Source organism: Melitaea cinxia, chromosome 14, assembly GCF_905220565.1.
Source record: "Melitaea cinxia chromosome 14, ilMelCinx1.1, whole genome shotgun sequence".
In the NCBI taxonomy this organism is placed as follows: domain Eukaryota; kingdom Metazoa; phylum Arthropoda; class Insecta; order Lepidoptera; family Nymphalidae; genus Melitaea; species Melitaea cinxia.
In genome coordinates, this window is record NC_059407.1 from 7,535,099 (window position 1) to 7,551,703 (window position 16,605).

Here is a 16,605-nt window from a genome sequence, read left to right on the forward strand (position 1 = left end):
TATTTAATAGTTCTTATTTATTTTAACATATCGATTTAGATATACATATAATAGTATAGCATAATTATAATAACAGTAACTGATTTTTTTCAAATGTATTATGTTACAGATAGACATTACTTATATTAAATTTATTGGTATATTATGAGTTTTACCTTTTATTTACGTATTTTATTATTGTTGGAAATTTTAAAATATACAAACACGTGTTAATTATTCCGGAACGTTCATCATAGTCTAAAGACCTTGTGACGACCTTTTATAATGGAAAGAATAATTGAGGAAATGATACGTCCCGATTAAATTTAACATTTTTTTAAATAGATTGTAATCACTAACAATCGCTTTACGATTTAGTTTTCGACTGGAAGAGTTGTTTGATTAACTTAATTTAAAACGCTGTTTAAACACTATTTTTAAAACATCGTTATTGTAATAGAGACGACAATGATATGCATATTTTTAATAACTCTACCCTCACTGCAGTGTCGTTATAAAAGATTTAGTAATTATTGTTATAAGTAATTTATTAATATTTGATCTATGATAACTGAATTGGTTTATTTGATTTTACCGTTTATATATATTTGTGTGTGTGTAGGTGTATATATATAAAAGTTATTAAATTCAAAAATATAGTTCCAATTGTAGTAAATGGTTGAATATTTTAACATTTTTATCTCCTTTGTCCTCGTGCAAAATTAAGATTAACGGGCGCAAAATGCAAATGGTATAGTGTGGCCTCTTGAAACCACAGTGAAGCTGTTTCTTGATGAATCGTCTAGGAAAATGTATCAAGTTTTACCTCGATTTCACTCTACTTCTATAATAATAAGAAGTTGCTTGTTCCTGTGTTCATGTTTTATAGATACACAAGTACAAGAACAAAACCAATTTGGCGATAGGATTGATACCTGTTTATTTAATATTTATTTAATCCTGATATTTATTTAAATATATTTGACTTTTTTTTACTATTTGAATTTATAAGCTAATGACAATTCATTAACTTATAAAATATAATCTAATTATGTATATAAGTAAGAATAAGTTACAAAGGCGAGTAATTAACAAGTTGTCAGAAATTATAATAGCAATTGAATTAAGCAAAGGCAAATAATATCAAAGAGAAACGAAGTGGAAAGTTTTTATATTAAAAAATGTTCCAAGTTATATTCTAAGCCACAAGTAACAGTCACTTTGATTAATTTTTCTTTGAAGCAAATTGAATTGAGTGTTAACATTTTGAATATTATAGGAGTATTACAAAATGTAATTTATGTAAATAAACATATTATTATTTTATGTTTATTTATATAACTTTACTAGCTGACCCAGCAAACGTTGTTTTATAAAGCCCCTTAATCCCTCCCCACCCCCCTTTATAACTTAGTGCTATGAAAAATAGATCTTGTTCGATTCTCAGAACTACCCAATATGCACACAAAATTTCATGAGAATCGGTCAAGCCGTTTCGGAGGAGTTTAACTACAAACACGACGCAGCTACGATGACCGTTCATGCTCAGGACCAGAAAACAAGACCCATTTCCCTCCGGCATGTGGTAATACAGAGAGATGTAATATGAGAGAAACTGTTTATCACTGCGCTGGAGGATGTCTTTAAGACCCTGGATTTAGGGGAACGAGGCATCAACATCAACGACGAATACGTTTCTCACCTTCGTTTTTATATTTCCGACGATATCGTCATCTTTGCGGAGACGTTAGATGAGCTAGGCCAAATGCTGGCCGGCCTAAACGAGTTCCCCCGACGTGTCGGTCTCTTTATGAAGGATAGCTTGATGTAAAATATAATCAAGTATGGTAAGGCATACTGGATCAGGACCCGGACCCGATCCGGTCCAGATCAGGATAGCCTGAAAGAAATTACGCGAACTGAGCCTGAATCTCGCTGTCAACCTTTTTAAGCGCACTTAGTATATATACAGTTATCAGGACAGTCTAGCAGGGAGTCCATTTCTACACAGTGGAGCAGTCGTAAGTAGTAGGAAGTAGTTAATTAGATTTTAATAAATTAAATTAAATTAATAATAATTAATTAATTAATAATATAAAAATAAATAAAAATAATAGATTTATTTTATTTATTTATTTATTTAACAATTTATGTACACTAGGAAAGCAAAAGGAAATAGCTCTTATAAACAATGCTGGTACAAAGGCACTACTTATCCCATGATGGAATCTCTTCCAGTAGTCCTGCTACAGGAAACTTATAAAACAGTCGCAAAATTAGCGTGTACAATCTAAACATATACATAATAAAAATATAATATAAATACATAATTATACAATATATAAATAAATACATAATAATTTATACACACGTAGATACAAATAATACGATACTTATACATACACGCATACACATATACGATACATAATATAATACATACGATAATAAATTCCAATACGCATAAGGACACTTAATTAAATTGATTTTAGACTAGGATTGATTAAGGTAGAATTTTCTAACTCTTTTCTTAAATAGCGATAGTGTTTTGCAATCGCGAATTTCATATGGTAGGGAATTCCAAAGTCTAACGGAATGTACAGTAAAGGAGTAAGAATAAAAATCGGTACGGTGGGTGGGCATCTGAAGAAGAGAACGTTTAAGTGATCTGCACTGAGAATCATCGTCGTGAGAGAAAGAAAAGCGGTCCCGTAGATACGAAGGAGAACGAGGATTAAAAAGAGTCTTAAAAAGGAAACAAAGTATTCTAAAATTTCTACGATGGCGGATAGGTAGCCATTGAAGCTGTTTACGAAAGTGACTTACATGATCATATTTTTTTAAGCCGAAAATGAAACGCAAGCATAAATTTTGTAGTCGCTCAAGTCTGTTAAGCAATTCTTCGGTGGTATCTAAGCAAGTGACATCGGCGTAATCAATGATCGGATGTATGAGAGTTTGCACAAGAGAAACTTTAGTCTTGAAGGGTAAAAAATTTTGTAGTGCTTTTAGAGAATGGAGCGAAAAGTATACCTTACGACTGATCTCATTGATATAAGCATTCCAGTTAAGATTGGAGTCAAAAACAACACCTAAGTTCTTAGCCGAGTCGGAAAAAGTAATAGGAACGCCGTTGATGGTAATAGGGGGTAGTTCAGCTATATCAAGTCGAGAGCGAATGCGTTTACTACCTACGATTAATGCTTTAGTCTTTCCCGGGTTAACAGTAAGACCGAAACTATCAGCCCATTCAGTAATACGCCTTAGATCATCATTGATGGAGATAATAGCAGACGCGACATCATGTAACTTACAATGGCGATAAATTTGCAGATCGTCAGCATATAAGTGGTATTTGGAAGATATGACCTTAGTGATCGAGTCAATAAAAACTGAAAAAAGAAGAGGGGAAAGTACGCCACCTTGGGGAACTCCCACAGTAAGGTTACACCAGTTGGAATACGATGTATTTACTTGAACACGCTGTGAACGATTCCGAAGATAGGATTCAAACCAGGCTAACGCGGATAAAGAAGTATTAATAGATTTTAGTACGCCAAGAAGGATATCGAAGTCGATAGAATTGAAAGCATTACTAAAATCAATAAGTATAAGGATTGTAAGCGATTTATTCTCCATGGCTAAGCGAATATCATCAGTTACGTCGATAAGAGCCGAAGTTGTGCTATGGCCTGGACGAAAGCCAGATTGATGTGAATTGAGAAGATCATTAGAGTATAAAAAGAAAGAGAACTGCTTGCGGACAATGCATTCAAAAACTTTAGAGAGAGTAGGCAATATTGAAATAGGTCGGAAATTAGCTAAAGAAGAAGGATTGGTAACTTTAGGCAAAGGAATAACATTCGCTTGTTTCCAGGCTTTCGGAAAGGTACTAGTGGTAAGAGAGTAGTTAAAAATATGGTTAAGAATCGGTAATAAGAATGGAAGAATCAGCGTAATCATTTTCAAACATAACTTGTCATTGCCAGCGGCCTGCGATGAAATTGAAAGGACTGCAGTTTTAATATCTGAATCAGTTATAGGTGTAAAGGAGAAAGGAGTATTGGACAATGGTAATTCTGATAAATATTTTAGAGTGCCTTTTTTGACGTTAGAACACAATCTCGTAGGAGAATGGGAAAAAAAATTGTTAAGAGCATCTAAGTCAAAATCGCTAGGTGAAAGGATAGGTGATTTACCGATACCCACGGACTTAAGAAATTTCCACACGTTTGAAGTACTTCTATTTTGGAGAGAAGAGTGAAAATATTGACGTTTGGCGGCACGACAAAGACGGTTGCATCGATTACGAAGAATTTTGAATTTTTGGAGATTACTTCCGGAAGGACAAATTTTGAATTTCCTTTTAGCGCGATCTCTTAATGCCATTTGCTCCTTAATAGTATCGGAAAACCAGGGAGCGGGATTATGCTTGACTTTGGTTCTTTTAAGTGGTGCATGACGATCATAAAGGTCTAAAATCTTCGCATTAAGGTTTTTAACTTTTTCGTCGATACTGATGCCACTCAATACATCAGACCAATCAATATTCGAAGCATCACTTTCCAGCGCCTCCTGGTTAATATTCTTGTAGCTACGTCGAAAGATTACTTGAGGTATACGTTTAGGGGGACGCACACGATAGGACAGGAAAAGTAGATCGTGATAAGAAAAAGAAGCAGAAAGTTGGCCATGAACTGGAACATTATCAATTGAAGATACAATCATTAAATCTAACAGAGAAGGGGTGCAATCAGGAAAATGATGAGTTGCAGCAGTGGGTAAGAGATGAAGATTGTAAGATGATAGTAAGGCACGTAGTTTACGAGCACGAAGGTTATCTTTCATTAGGCAAGTGTTGAAATCACCCATTATAATGACATGCTGGTAAATGGTGCGGTAATTGTTAAGGATAGTATCAAATCCATTAAAATAATCAATATTAAGATTCGGGCAATAAAAGACTGTAAGTAATAGTTTGCTATGGTGTAAAAATAATTCAACAGCTAGGTGTTCAGCTGATTCTGAATAAGTTGAAGGAGACGTGTCGACGACCGTATACTTAATTTCAGAACGAAGATAGATAGCCACCCCTCCGCCCCCCTTACCAACTCTGTCATTGCGAATCAGTACATATCCTGGTATTGCGAATTGATTAGATAGGAGCGATGGTTTTAAAAATGATTCTGAAATTAAGATCGCATCAATAGAATCACTACTGAAGGAAGCCAGTATATCTGAATAATGGCTGGGAACACTTTGTGCATTAATATGCACTACATTTAGAAAAGAGCGATAATCACAGAATACCGACGATAGTTGATCACATAATGTATAAGGCGAAGAAGATATACTGTTTACACTTTTAAAACTGCTGGATGAAGAACATGAGAAAAAACTATCATCAAGATCGTATATATAATTAGTATCCATATATAACGTATTGGGACGAATAATATATGATTAACAACACGTAAAATTAAATATAATAAATATACAATAAGAATAATAAATAAAAAATATACTTTATTACAACTCAAAGCACAACAGTAATGTAATAACTCACCACTCATGCAAGAGAGGATAAAATAAAACACATTAAAAATAATTACCTAAAATAAACCAAGATCAGCATCAGATGGAAAAAGCATTAATTATACTCAAAGCAATTTTACAATAACAAAATTAAAAAAAAATATATATATATATATAAAGAGAAAAGTTACAAATATAGCTAAATCATAATACCTAGCAGCTATAATATTAGGAACAATTACAGCATTAATTATACTCAAAACAAATATATATGAACAAAGTTAAAAAAAAAAAAAAATAAAAAAAAATAACAAACAAATAAAATATAAAAGAAAAGTTACAAATATAGCTGAACCATAATGCGTAGCAGCACAGAGTATTAGGAAATATTACAACTTGATATTTAAAGTAAAAACATAAATTATTTATTTATTTATTTACAGAAGAAAAAAAGATACAATTTATGTGATAAACAGTGCAGCAAAAACAATGAAAAGTTTAACAGTGCACTGTGTTTCTAAAGTAATAATACTAAAGTACATACGATATTATATACTAAGATAAAAATATGATATAAAGCTATACAAAAATAGATTATTATACATGTGAATATAATTGGAAAGAAAAAAAAAAACATTAAGTGGTTAAAAAAAAGTAATAATCATAATAAAAATAATAAATGCGGTCATGTCAATCTCTCTCTTTAAGTTGGTCTAAAAAGTTTAAATATGTTTTTATAGTTATTTTTTTGATTTTTTTTTTAAATTCGATGGCAGATTATTTATTAAGAAAGGAATAATATATTCAAGCGTACGTTTTCCATAAAAATTACTATGCCTAGGTATTTTTAATGTGTGATTTGTAATATTTCTTGTTAGTTTATAGTGACTCATTTTTATTTGAATGTTTGAATTAAAATATTGTTCTATTAATAATGTATATTTTATTTTAGTGTGTATTGGCATTACTTTGCAGTAGTTAAATAATTTCAAGGCGTTGTTTTTGTATTTATTTCTTATGTATATTGGTACGATTGTTTTTAAGATTCGTAATTGGAGATGATAGATTCTATCGAGATGTGATTTAAATGTAAGACCGTAGGTGCTTAGTCCATAAGATATAACAGATTCACCTAAAGATTTATAAAACATTAATAGTATTGTGAATGGAATTTTGGGTTTAATTATGGTTAATTTGGCTAAAAGGGCACGTAATTTGTCACAAACATTGTTTATATCTTCCTTCCAATTGAGGTTAGTATCTATAGTAATACCAAGGTAACGCTGAGTTTTAACAAAGTCAATGTGGTTACAGCCGCAGGTACCAGTATATAAATTATGAAAACATTGATGGCTATGTGCAGTGATTTGTATGTCCCCAGAGAATCTATTTTGCGTTGAGCTTATATAGATGGCTTTTGTTTATTCTCTATTTATTACTAGGCCAACATCATGGGACCATTTTGAAAGTTGGTCAAAATCATATTGAAGTTTTTTAATTGCTTGTTTTATATCATGATGGGCCGACAGAAGACATGTATCATCCGCATATTGATACATTTCACAGGTTTTTACAACGTTTTTAAGATCGTTAACATATGTTAACTAATGAAGGGGTCCTAAAACTGAACCCTGTGCAGTTCCTTCTGTTATTGGTATTTCGTCACTGAGGGTATCAGTAATTTTAACGCCACATGTTCTATTTGAAAGATAATTATAACACCAATTTAGAAGTGGGCCCCTGATTCCGTTATTTTCTAATTTTTCAAGAAGAATGTTATGTTGTAGAGTATCAAATGCTTTGCTATAATCTATAAATATTACTAAAATGTGCTTTTTATCGTTCAAGTGTTTATTTACAGAATTTGAAAATATTGATAAAAGTTGTGTAGTACTTTTTTTTGGCTGAAAACCGAATTGATTACTATATAATATGTTATTTTTATTATAAAAATTTTGAATTTGTTGATGAATGTATTTTTCCGTTGGTAAAATAGTTACAGGTCTATAATTATCATATGAGTCAAAGTTTCCTTTTTTTATTATAGGTCTTACAGCACCTGTTTTTAAATCTTTAGGGTACATTCCTGACATGACACTACCGTTTATAAATTTCACAAGAATTGGAGTTAATTTTTCACATAATTCTACGATATCAACTCCGCGAATATTATCTATCCCGGGTGCTTTTTTAGTATTGAGTGATTTTATTATTTTAGATATATTACAATTGTCGGCTTTAATGAATCTATATGTAACATCAATTGAATTTTTATAAATATTTTTGTCAAGTAACGGTACTTGACATGTATTTAAAAATAATAAATAATAATAATAAATAATATTAATAAATAATACATTGAAAAAAATAAACGGAAATTAATATCATAATAATTATGTTAAGTAACATAATATTTATAATATCAAATTCAAAACGATCATTAATACGGATCTCATTAATACGGATCTTGTATATTTATTTAAGTAATAACATTTAACCTATTACCCTTTAAGATATCATAAAAACGAGACAACACACCGTTTAAAAAATGTAATTTACATATAAAGTTATCTTATTACATAATAACGAACGATACAAGAAACGATGTACTTTATAATTTTATTCCGCAACTTTGTATCTCATGAGCACACGTAATAATCTTCTAATTATATAAATTTCAATTCAAATTATCAATCATTATAACTTTATAATATACAGAAAACCAAATGCGATTTATGCTCACTATGGCCAGAGCAACGTTTACTCTTCCAGTTTATTTTTAAATACTATATTTTCAATAAGAGAAAATTGAATTAAACTAAAATATAAAAATTAATAAAAAAAGTCGACTGTAATTGCTTGCGTCTAATAAATAAAAGAGGTTCATATCTTGCATTTTTGTTTCTTTGCCTTGATTGCTATGTTTACTCAAGGTTTTTGAAATGGTCGACGGCCGTGTTCGTACATGTAATTTAGTAATTAACACTGACATCAATTGTCATAAAAACAATAAGTGTGAGACAAAAAGTAAACTAGTGGCTGTGTGGTTGTATACAAATCTATTCGCGCTGTTGTTCTCAGTACTGCAGGTAATGTTTGTCTAAAGAAGTAACCTCGATCTAAATAATATAATACTTAACTAAAACTTTACATATGCGAGTATACTTATTTACTTTTAATTTTTATTGCTTAACAGTCTTTTCATCATTTTCACAATGGACATTAGGATATATATTATATATATTTAGAAATATATATTTTGAATAACAACAAAAAAACCAATTCGGTTTCTGTCAATTAAAAAACAAAAGAGAATATCTTTAAATGCAGAAATTGTTGTTGTATTTATTTTGCATAAGAATTTGATTACTCCGGCTTCAATCATCTTTAGTTACAACATCTTTATTACTTATATAGTCGAGTGAACAAACCCAATATTGCGCATTAATGTTCCCAAGTCTCACAATTAGTCTTAGATTTTAATCTTTATTCAAGTTTCAAAACTACTTAGCTTATTTAAATATACTCAGATTAAACATTCACTAATAACTTTAATTTTAAATACAGGATTAACCGTAACTTATCATAATTACAAGCAAAAAATACAGTCCATCTTTGGGTAGTATTCCCCTATGGATAACCTTGTCATACTTAATGCCATAGTAAGTAGGTAATACGAAACACTATTTCATCGCATCAACATTTCAATAATCTTATTAAAGGACAACGTTCTGTAATAGACTATTACAAGACTCATTATATTCAATTTAATATACGAGTATTACGAATAACTCAAGCAATTTCACGATGAAATTTTGCGACTATAAATACTCGTAGTCAGAGGTCGTTCACATTTCTACAAACAAATCAAACAGTCTGTGCGGATTATCCACAAACTATTTTATACATTGTATTCATTAGTATTGTAGTACCTACCTGCTTTATTATTATATGAAAGAGATCATCATCATCACTTCAGCCTGTCGCAGTCCACTGCTGGAAATAGGCCTCCCCAAATTCGCGCCATATTAAATATTTATTAACAATAGCTACCGTTATAATTAACCGCCAACCCTCAGTGGAGCAGCGTGGCGGATTTAGCTCTAATCCTCCTCCTACATAGAGAAAGAGGCCCAGCAATAGGATGTTACAGGCTGAATCATCATCATCATCATCATAAATAACTGTTTCCATTATTTACAAATGGACAAATGGCTCACGAGCAAAAGGAAAGTTCCACGGTTTATTCGGCCTTAATCTAACCTCTTCAGACCTTTTATGTAGTCAAATTTAAGGAAAAATTTGAAAATCTACAACTGTTCTTGTAAACTACGAACGTGACATTATCTTTACCTGATAACAAGTTAGAGAATGTTAATAAATAGGAATGCCTCTGTACGAGTATGAATAGACTGTCACTAAAAAACTCGATAACTAACTTTATTCTTAACAAATGAGATGTATATCCTTTTGTCAATTGGTATGGACGTCTTTTTTCACCGATAAGCTTGCTAAAATATCTTTTAACTCTCCTATAAAAACTTTCATAACATTCATTAATTTCTATTTTGACGTAAAACGATACTTAAGTCTCGGCACACAACTTTGACACCGTTGAGCTTGGTTGTTTTATATAATGGTCCTTATCGCTACATAATGTAGGTCACAGATAGGGCCTTCATCATTGAAATAACCTAATCCGCATTAGCCTTCTAAATAAAAACTATTGAAGACTACGCCATGTTAAACTAACTTTTATTAACGAAAATAAAACATTTTATGAATTAATATTAAAATACAAATTTTAACAAGAATTAGAGTAAGAAACAAAAAATATTTGGGTATGGTAGAGGTCTCAGGTACGTACCCGGTCAATATTTGACAGCTTCTTCCAGACGCTCCCGTCCATCTTCTAAACAAAATATTCGAAGGAAACCTAGATACGTGACAACCCTAGTAGATAAAACGTGTTGTTTTAGAGAAATAACAAAAACCTGGACTAAATACGCTTCAAACGTCATTCTGATTACAATAATATAATCTTATCAATCTCAATTACATATAACTTGCTTGTGGCATGGTTTTCATGCACTTTTATTATGATTATTAATTAAAATATAAGAATAATATTACAAAAATGTCTTTTATAATCTATATATTAAAACTAGCCGAACTGGCGAACTTCGTACCGCCTTGTATTTTTGAAATATAGTAATTATACATATATATCAAAATAAAATATAGCCTAAGTTACATATCTGTGCAAAATTTTTGTGATGTGATGTGAATCAAAAAGTTTGTTCCTACCCCTTTTTACGAAAAATGCGCGGACGGATGAGTATGTAATTTCGCACACTTAAAACTTATAACAAAAAGGAGTGCAGAATACTAATTTTTTTTAATTATGCTTAAAAATGCATTAAATCAATTTTAAAAAATTACACACTATCGTTTATTTAACACAACACGAATATAAACTTTTTTGTTTAAAGTTTAAAAATATAATTTAAATTAATTATGGTCGAATTTCAACCACTGGGCGACCACTAGTTAGTTATTATGAATATGAAATATGTTCTTAGTTCTATATTACTAGTCCTATAAATTACAGCTTGATGATTCATAATCACAACGAAATAAGCCGCGGCTTTCTGACATAATACAATTTTTTTTAAATCCTACCGTCTGTATAAATCTTTTCGTTAGAGATCATTTTGTTTATTATTTGTATATTGTACTTAAAAATTATAAATATAAAAGCAATTTCATTTCACAAAGAAACCGAAAAGAGGGTCTAACCATGGTCTAACAAACAAACTTTATGTCACGTGTTGTTTTTATGTAAACATGGTGAAATTGATCTTTCAATTACCTAGTATTATCGACGTAAAAAAAACACTCCGCTACATTTTACGTCTTTTTCAGTAAAAATATCATCTAAATTGGTTGAAACGCTAGCAAATGACTTTTATATGTAAATAAAATTCTTACTATTTTCTTGTAGATTCATACCAATATAAATACTCAAGGAAAAACAAAAAGATATTTTATTTCATCCATTTCTATAACCAGACACGACACAACAAAGCCGAATATATTTCTTTTATCAACTCTATACAACCTCATTGCTACTTTTATTTCCGATTACTCTTCCTTCGTCGATAAAGAAAGTTCCTCTAAGTGATGTTTCAGCGCGCGATCTCGTGTAACGTGTACATAAAATTGGCTTATCGACTTTCGATGAAAGTATGTTACAATTCTGGACATCCTAGTAATTTTATCTCGTTATAAATAAGAGGTCATCGATAAAAGATGTCACGTAGCGCCACTATTACCGGTTTTCTCAACATTTAAACATAGACATCATGAAGCTCGCATTAGACCTACTTATAGATGCAAATTATAGTTAATCTTATAGGCGACATTTGCTCATATATTGAGGCATTAGCCGTACCTTATATAGTTAATTCTAGCTAACTCTCTGGCATCCGTGGGGGCTGCCTGGTTTACATTACTTCATCAATTACCCAGATAAAATACAACAATTTACACATTTTATATCGATTTGATTAACGTAAGTTTGTTATTACGAATATAAGATATAGAATTACGAATATAGATAGTAGGCAAAAATTACGTAATATACTAGCCCTATCTTCAAGCATTATATACTAACCATAGGTACCTGTTACGTTTGGGTTTCTATATTTAGGTTTCTATACCGTATAAAAAAGGAACCCAATGGAACTCTATTATGTACGAGTACTGAAGTTCTATCATCACTACGCATGTCTTTCAGCTATATCTATACAAATAAATAAAATTGGAGTGTCTGTTTGTAATAATAAAATAACCGCTTTTTACTAAATGCATATGGATGTATACACGGTACATATACCAAAATAACATTTTTTACAATTTTTGTCTGTCTGTTTCTTTCGCCTAATCACTGATACGGCTGGACCGATTTTTACGGGACTTTTGCTGGCAGATAGCTGGTGTAATAAGGAGTACCTTAGGCTAGTTTTATTTTAGAAAATTATTTATTTTATAACTACGAACTGAAAAAAAACTTTTTTTGTTAAATTCCACGCGGAAGAAGTCGCGGGCACAACTAGTAGATCTTATATATACTTCATAGGGAAAAAGATAAAATAAAAGAGAATCTCAAAAACTATTCCTTTTTGACATTTTATCCCGATATTAACTGATGCTTATTTTATTTTATTTAAACATTTCACACAGCAAAAAGTAAAAAACAAAGTCAAAACAAAAGGCGAAGCTAGTCAACGTTTAAGCTAAAAAAACGTTCGCAATTATGTATTTACGAGTATATGCTACCTCAAATTGCTTATTTTCCACTCGGCAGGATGTCCATATCTTCCAAACTACTGAACATTTAAGTTTGAAATTTATGTATGTTAAAGTTCAGGACATAAACTATCTTTCATATGTTTCGAAAACACGATTCCATAAAATTTTCTCGATACAAAAAATCGCAAAGTTACCTCTATTTTTGTATCAAAACCTTAATATCTCAGTAAATATAGAAGTTATGGACTTGAGATTAAGCATGGTAATTGAAATAAATATGAAGAACATTTCATATGTTGCGTTTTTTAAAAAATAACTATTGATAACGTTTGTGGGGAGAAAATACATATAATTCGCGCGATGAACAACCAAGCGCTCTCAATTCTCATGTGTATTAATTAGTGAGGGTGAAATCTGAATTCGAGCTGAGGTAGTGTAGCCCCTTAATAGTCCTATTCGCACTTAAAAAAACGTTATTAAAACTTGAGCTTTTCATTTTGTTCAAGATCCTGAAAATGTTTTTTTTTTATATATTTACTACTAGGGTGACCCTCACCGAGAGCTACCTTACCATCCACGGGAACATTACTTGAGAGCAGTATTATTTGGTTACGATCATCTGTAAGATTGAGGATATATCCGTAAACAGCAATCCCGTCTAGAAAATTATTTTAAAAGTATATGTTTAGGTACAGTTATGTCATTAAGAGAATGATATGAATCGCGTCGTTTGTTCACAAAAAGAAAATGCTGTATGTATTATCATGATAGAAGTCACGCCTCAGATAAATCACGATCTGAGTTCATTGAACATAAATATGAGAACCACATCACAAGAGTCATTACAATCATTTCAAGTCACATTATATGGTTGTGTGAATTTAACGATTATTACCTGATATCCATTAAACTTTAGCAAGGTAGTTAAATTATATGAATATTTAATTATTAATTTATTTAGTATTTTATATACAATTATGGTAAAGTAAATTAAAACTTCGAAACTAAAGTAACTGTAACTATATTGTAATACATAATAACAAGTACCATACATATAGATAGACGTGTTGTACGTCTAGTAATAGTAGATTCACCCGCTTTGAAATTTATGTCTGTCATGAGGCAAAGCTTTACTATTAATAAGCCTTTTCAACTAATGGATTTTAGGTATAGTTTGTTTATTGAGAAAAATATTCTTAACTTTTTCGAGCTAAAACGAATAAATACCTCTCGAATTTTGTGTTTATACATTTTTTTTTTGTCAAACATGTTTCACTATTCACAATTCGAAATAATTTACATTTTACATTATGGAAATTTACGAAAACTTGAAAGTGATATCGAAGGTGGTTTATTAATAAGATGTGACTGCGAATTATTGAGACTCCCACGTCCATTATGAACGTAAAGACATTTAAATTAGCATACAATACGTAAACACCTTCAACAAATGATACAAAACGTTTACTTCCCATACTGGAGTTTCTTGAAGCGTTTAAAAAAAAAACATTCAAAAACATTTTATATTACTTTGTAAACATTTTTTTCGTTCGGTTTGCTCTAGATAATATTGTATGTACCTACCTACATGTACCTTAATTAGGTGGTTGTTTTTAATATGCAACGATATAAGATCTGTAAGAACATATTAAACTAATTCATTTAACACATTAATATTACACAATAATGTAACCCTGTTATTTTACGTACTGCAAAATTAAGTCCATTCTTGCCTATTTCGAAAATACTTTTGAAACATTTATGTTTTGTTTAAATCGCCACAATCGTTTAATATGATTATGACTATGAACCGCATTCACATTTTTAATACTTGGTACACTATTTGCCGTTTACATAAGTAATGTTACATTACAAATGCCACATCAAAGCAAAGTAATCTCAAACCGTGTAACCGTGACCAAGTGTTACGCCATGTAAATTAGCTTTGAGAAAGAATAAGAACCCCACAGACCTCGCAGCAGCACACTGCATCTCACACGTGTAGTGAATTCCTGACGCAATAGTGAACCCACTAGAAGGCACATTCGACTTAGCAAAGCTTCATAACTACGTCATAAATAACGCTTGTTGTAGCATAATGCTGACGTGTATTAACACGTCAGTTTTTAAACTGTACAAATTTTCCTTTAAATTGCTAGTCTGGTGGTATGCAATTTTGGTGTATTCTACAGAGTGTTGAATTTTAAAATGTCACAAAAAATGATAAACAATTTCCAAAGTTATTAGACAAGAAATGTAAATGTCAAAAATCTACTTTTTGTAATGGTAATAATTCTCTGTATGGAATATTTTATAGCATGTATTATATAGACAGAAGAAATCTCACGCAATACAATGTCTAGATTTATCTTTACATTATTTTTAAGATTCTCACGTGACACAGCTCATCGTAATGACGTTTACATCATTTTAAGATTTTATTGCGTATTGTAACAACTAGCGAAGATCACATCTTTCTGTTTACACGAAATTATATTTTCACTTCGTTCGTATTTATTCGATAAACTTTCTTTTCCGTGTATGACTTCAAAGAGTATTTTCATGTTTTCACAATTTAACTGACGTAACTCGTTACGCGTTTCTTTATGTTGTCGTTAAAATGACTTTACAATAGGTATACATTAACCCACCCATCCCTCTTGCTATATATAAGACTCTTTGAGATAGAAAATACTTAGCGAAGCAAGCTTCCTTTTTGTTTAATTTAAGTATTTACGTGGAGGAGTTAGGAATAATTTTAATTGAAATTATAATCAGACACTTTATTAATATACTCATATATTAAATTGTTTATGTTTAGCTTCGTTTCAATGGATTGTTAAGAGTGTTTGGGTTCCCATTTCTCGATTGGAACAAGCACAGAATTTTATGCGGGCTCTTAATTTAAATAAAGTGGACATAATTCAATCCATCCTTCGTAATAAAAAAGGTTTCTTGTCCTCAATATTAAGAGGCTATTCAGAGGCAAATTCTCCAGAGACTAAAGGTTTTGCACGAGCATTTGTACGAAACCACCGCGACTAATTGGCAGATTTTTTTAAGTTTCAAGCTCCTGAAAAGATGATTTTTAATATGCATGAGTACTCAAAGTCATTTACGAGTGCGTAGTGTAAAGCATGCGTATATAGGTATCTCTTAAAATATATCTTAGAGAGTATATATCTACTTATATTTTAAATGTTACGCAACTTATGTATTACATTAGGCTTTTAAAAAATTCAAGTAAGAATTTTGTTTTCTTTTATTTACGACGTTAAATATTTCTGAAAGCTTTTCAGATTCTTATATTCATTAAAACTTTTTAAATAAATGTTACAGTATGAAACTAAACACAAGTCTGGCAGATATCACGAAAGTTGTTAACTCAATATTGAAATAATTTCTTGCTTTATAAGTCACAAGTGTTCAGGGGATTAGTAACAATTTTCTACCAATTTATTGGCTACGTTAGTGCCGCTTAGTACAAGAGTCTCTCAAAAGTCAGTCAGTCTTTGAAAAGAACAGGAAAATGGAAATCCTGATATTCACTGGATATGTGTAAAGCGGACGTGGACATCCGTAATCATGCACACGATCTAACATTTTCCTTGAGTCGATTATTTCTTTTACGTTATATACGATGACCTTATAATTAAACAAAAAAGCCTATGTTCTCTAAAATGTTTGATAATTGATTCATATTTTTGTTCCAGGTTAACCTTCGAATTGTACCTCAAGCAACAAAAAGATTGACAAAAAATTACTTTATCACGTAAGTAA

At 30.8% G+C, this 16,605-nt stretch overlaps 1 long non-coding RNA gene across 1 annotated transcript in view; it reads left to right on the forward strand.

The window, feature by feature from the left end:
- LOC123659569 overlaps positions 1-16,599 on the forward strand; it is a 57,320-nt gene extending 40,721 nt beyond the window's left edge. The window contains exon 3 of the long non-coding RNA XR_006744035.1: positions 16,539-16,599. This is a non-coding gene — a long non-coding RNA (uncharacterized LOC123659569). The remainder of the gene's footprint in view (positions 1-16,538) is intronic.
- Positions 16,600-16,605: the final 6 nt, after the last annotated feature.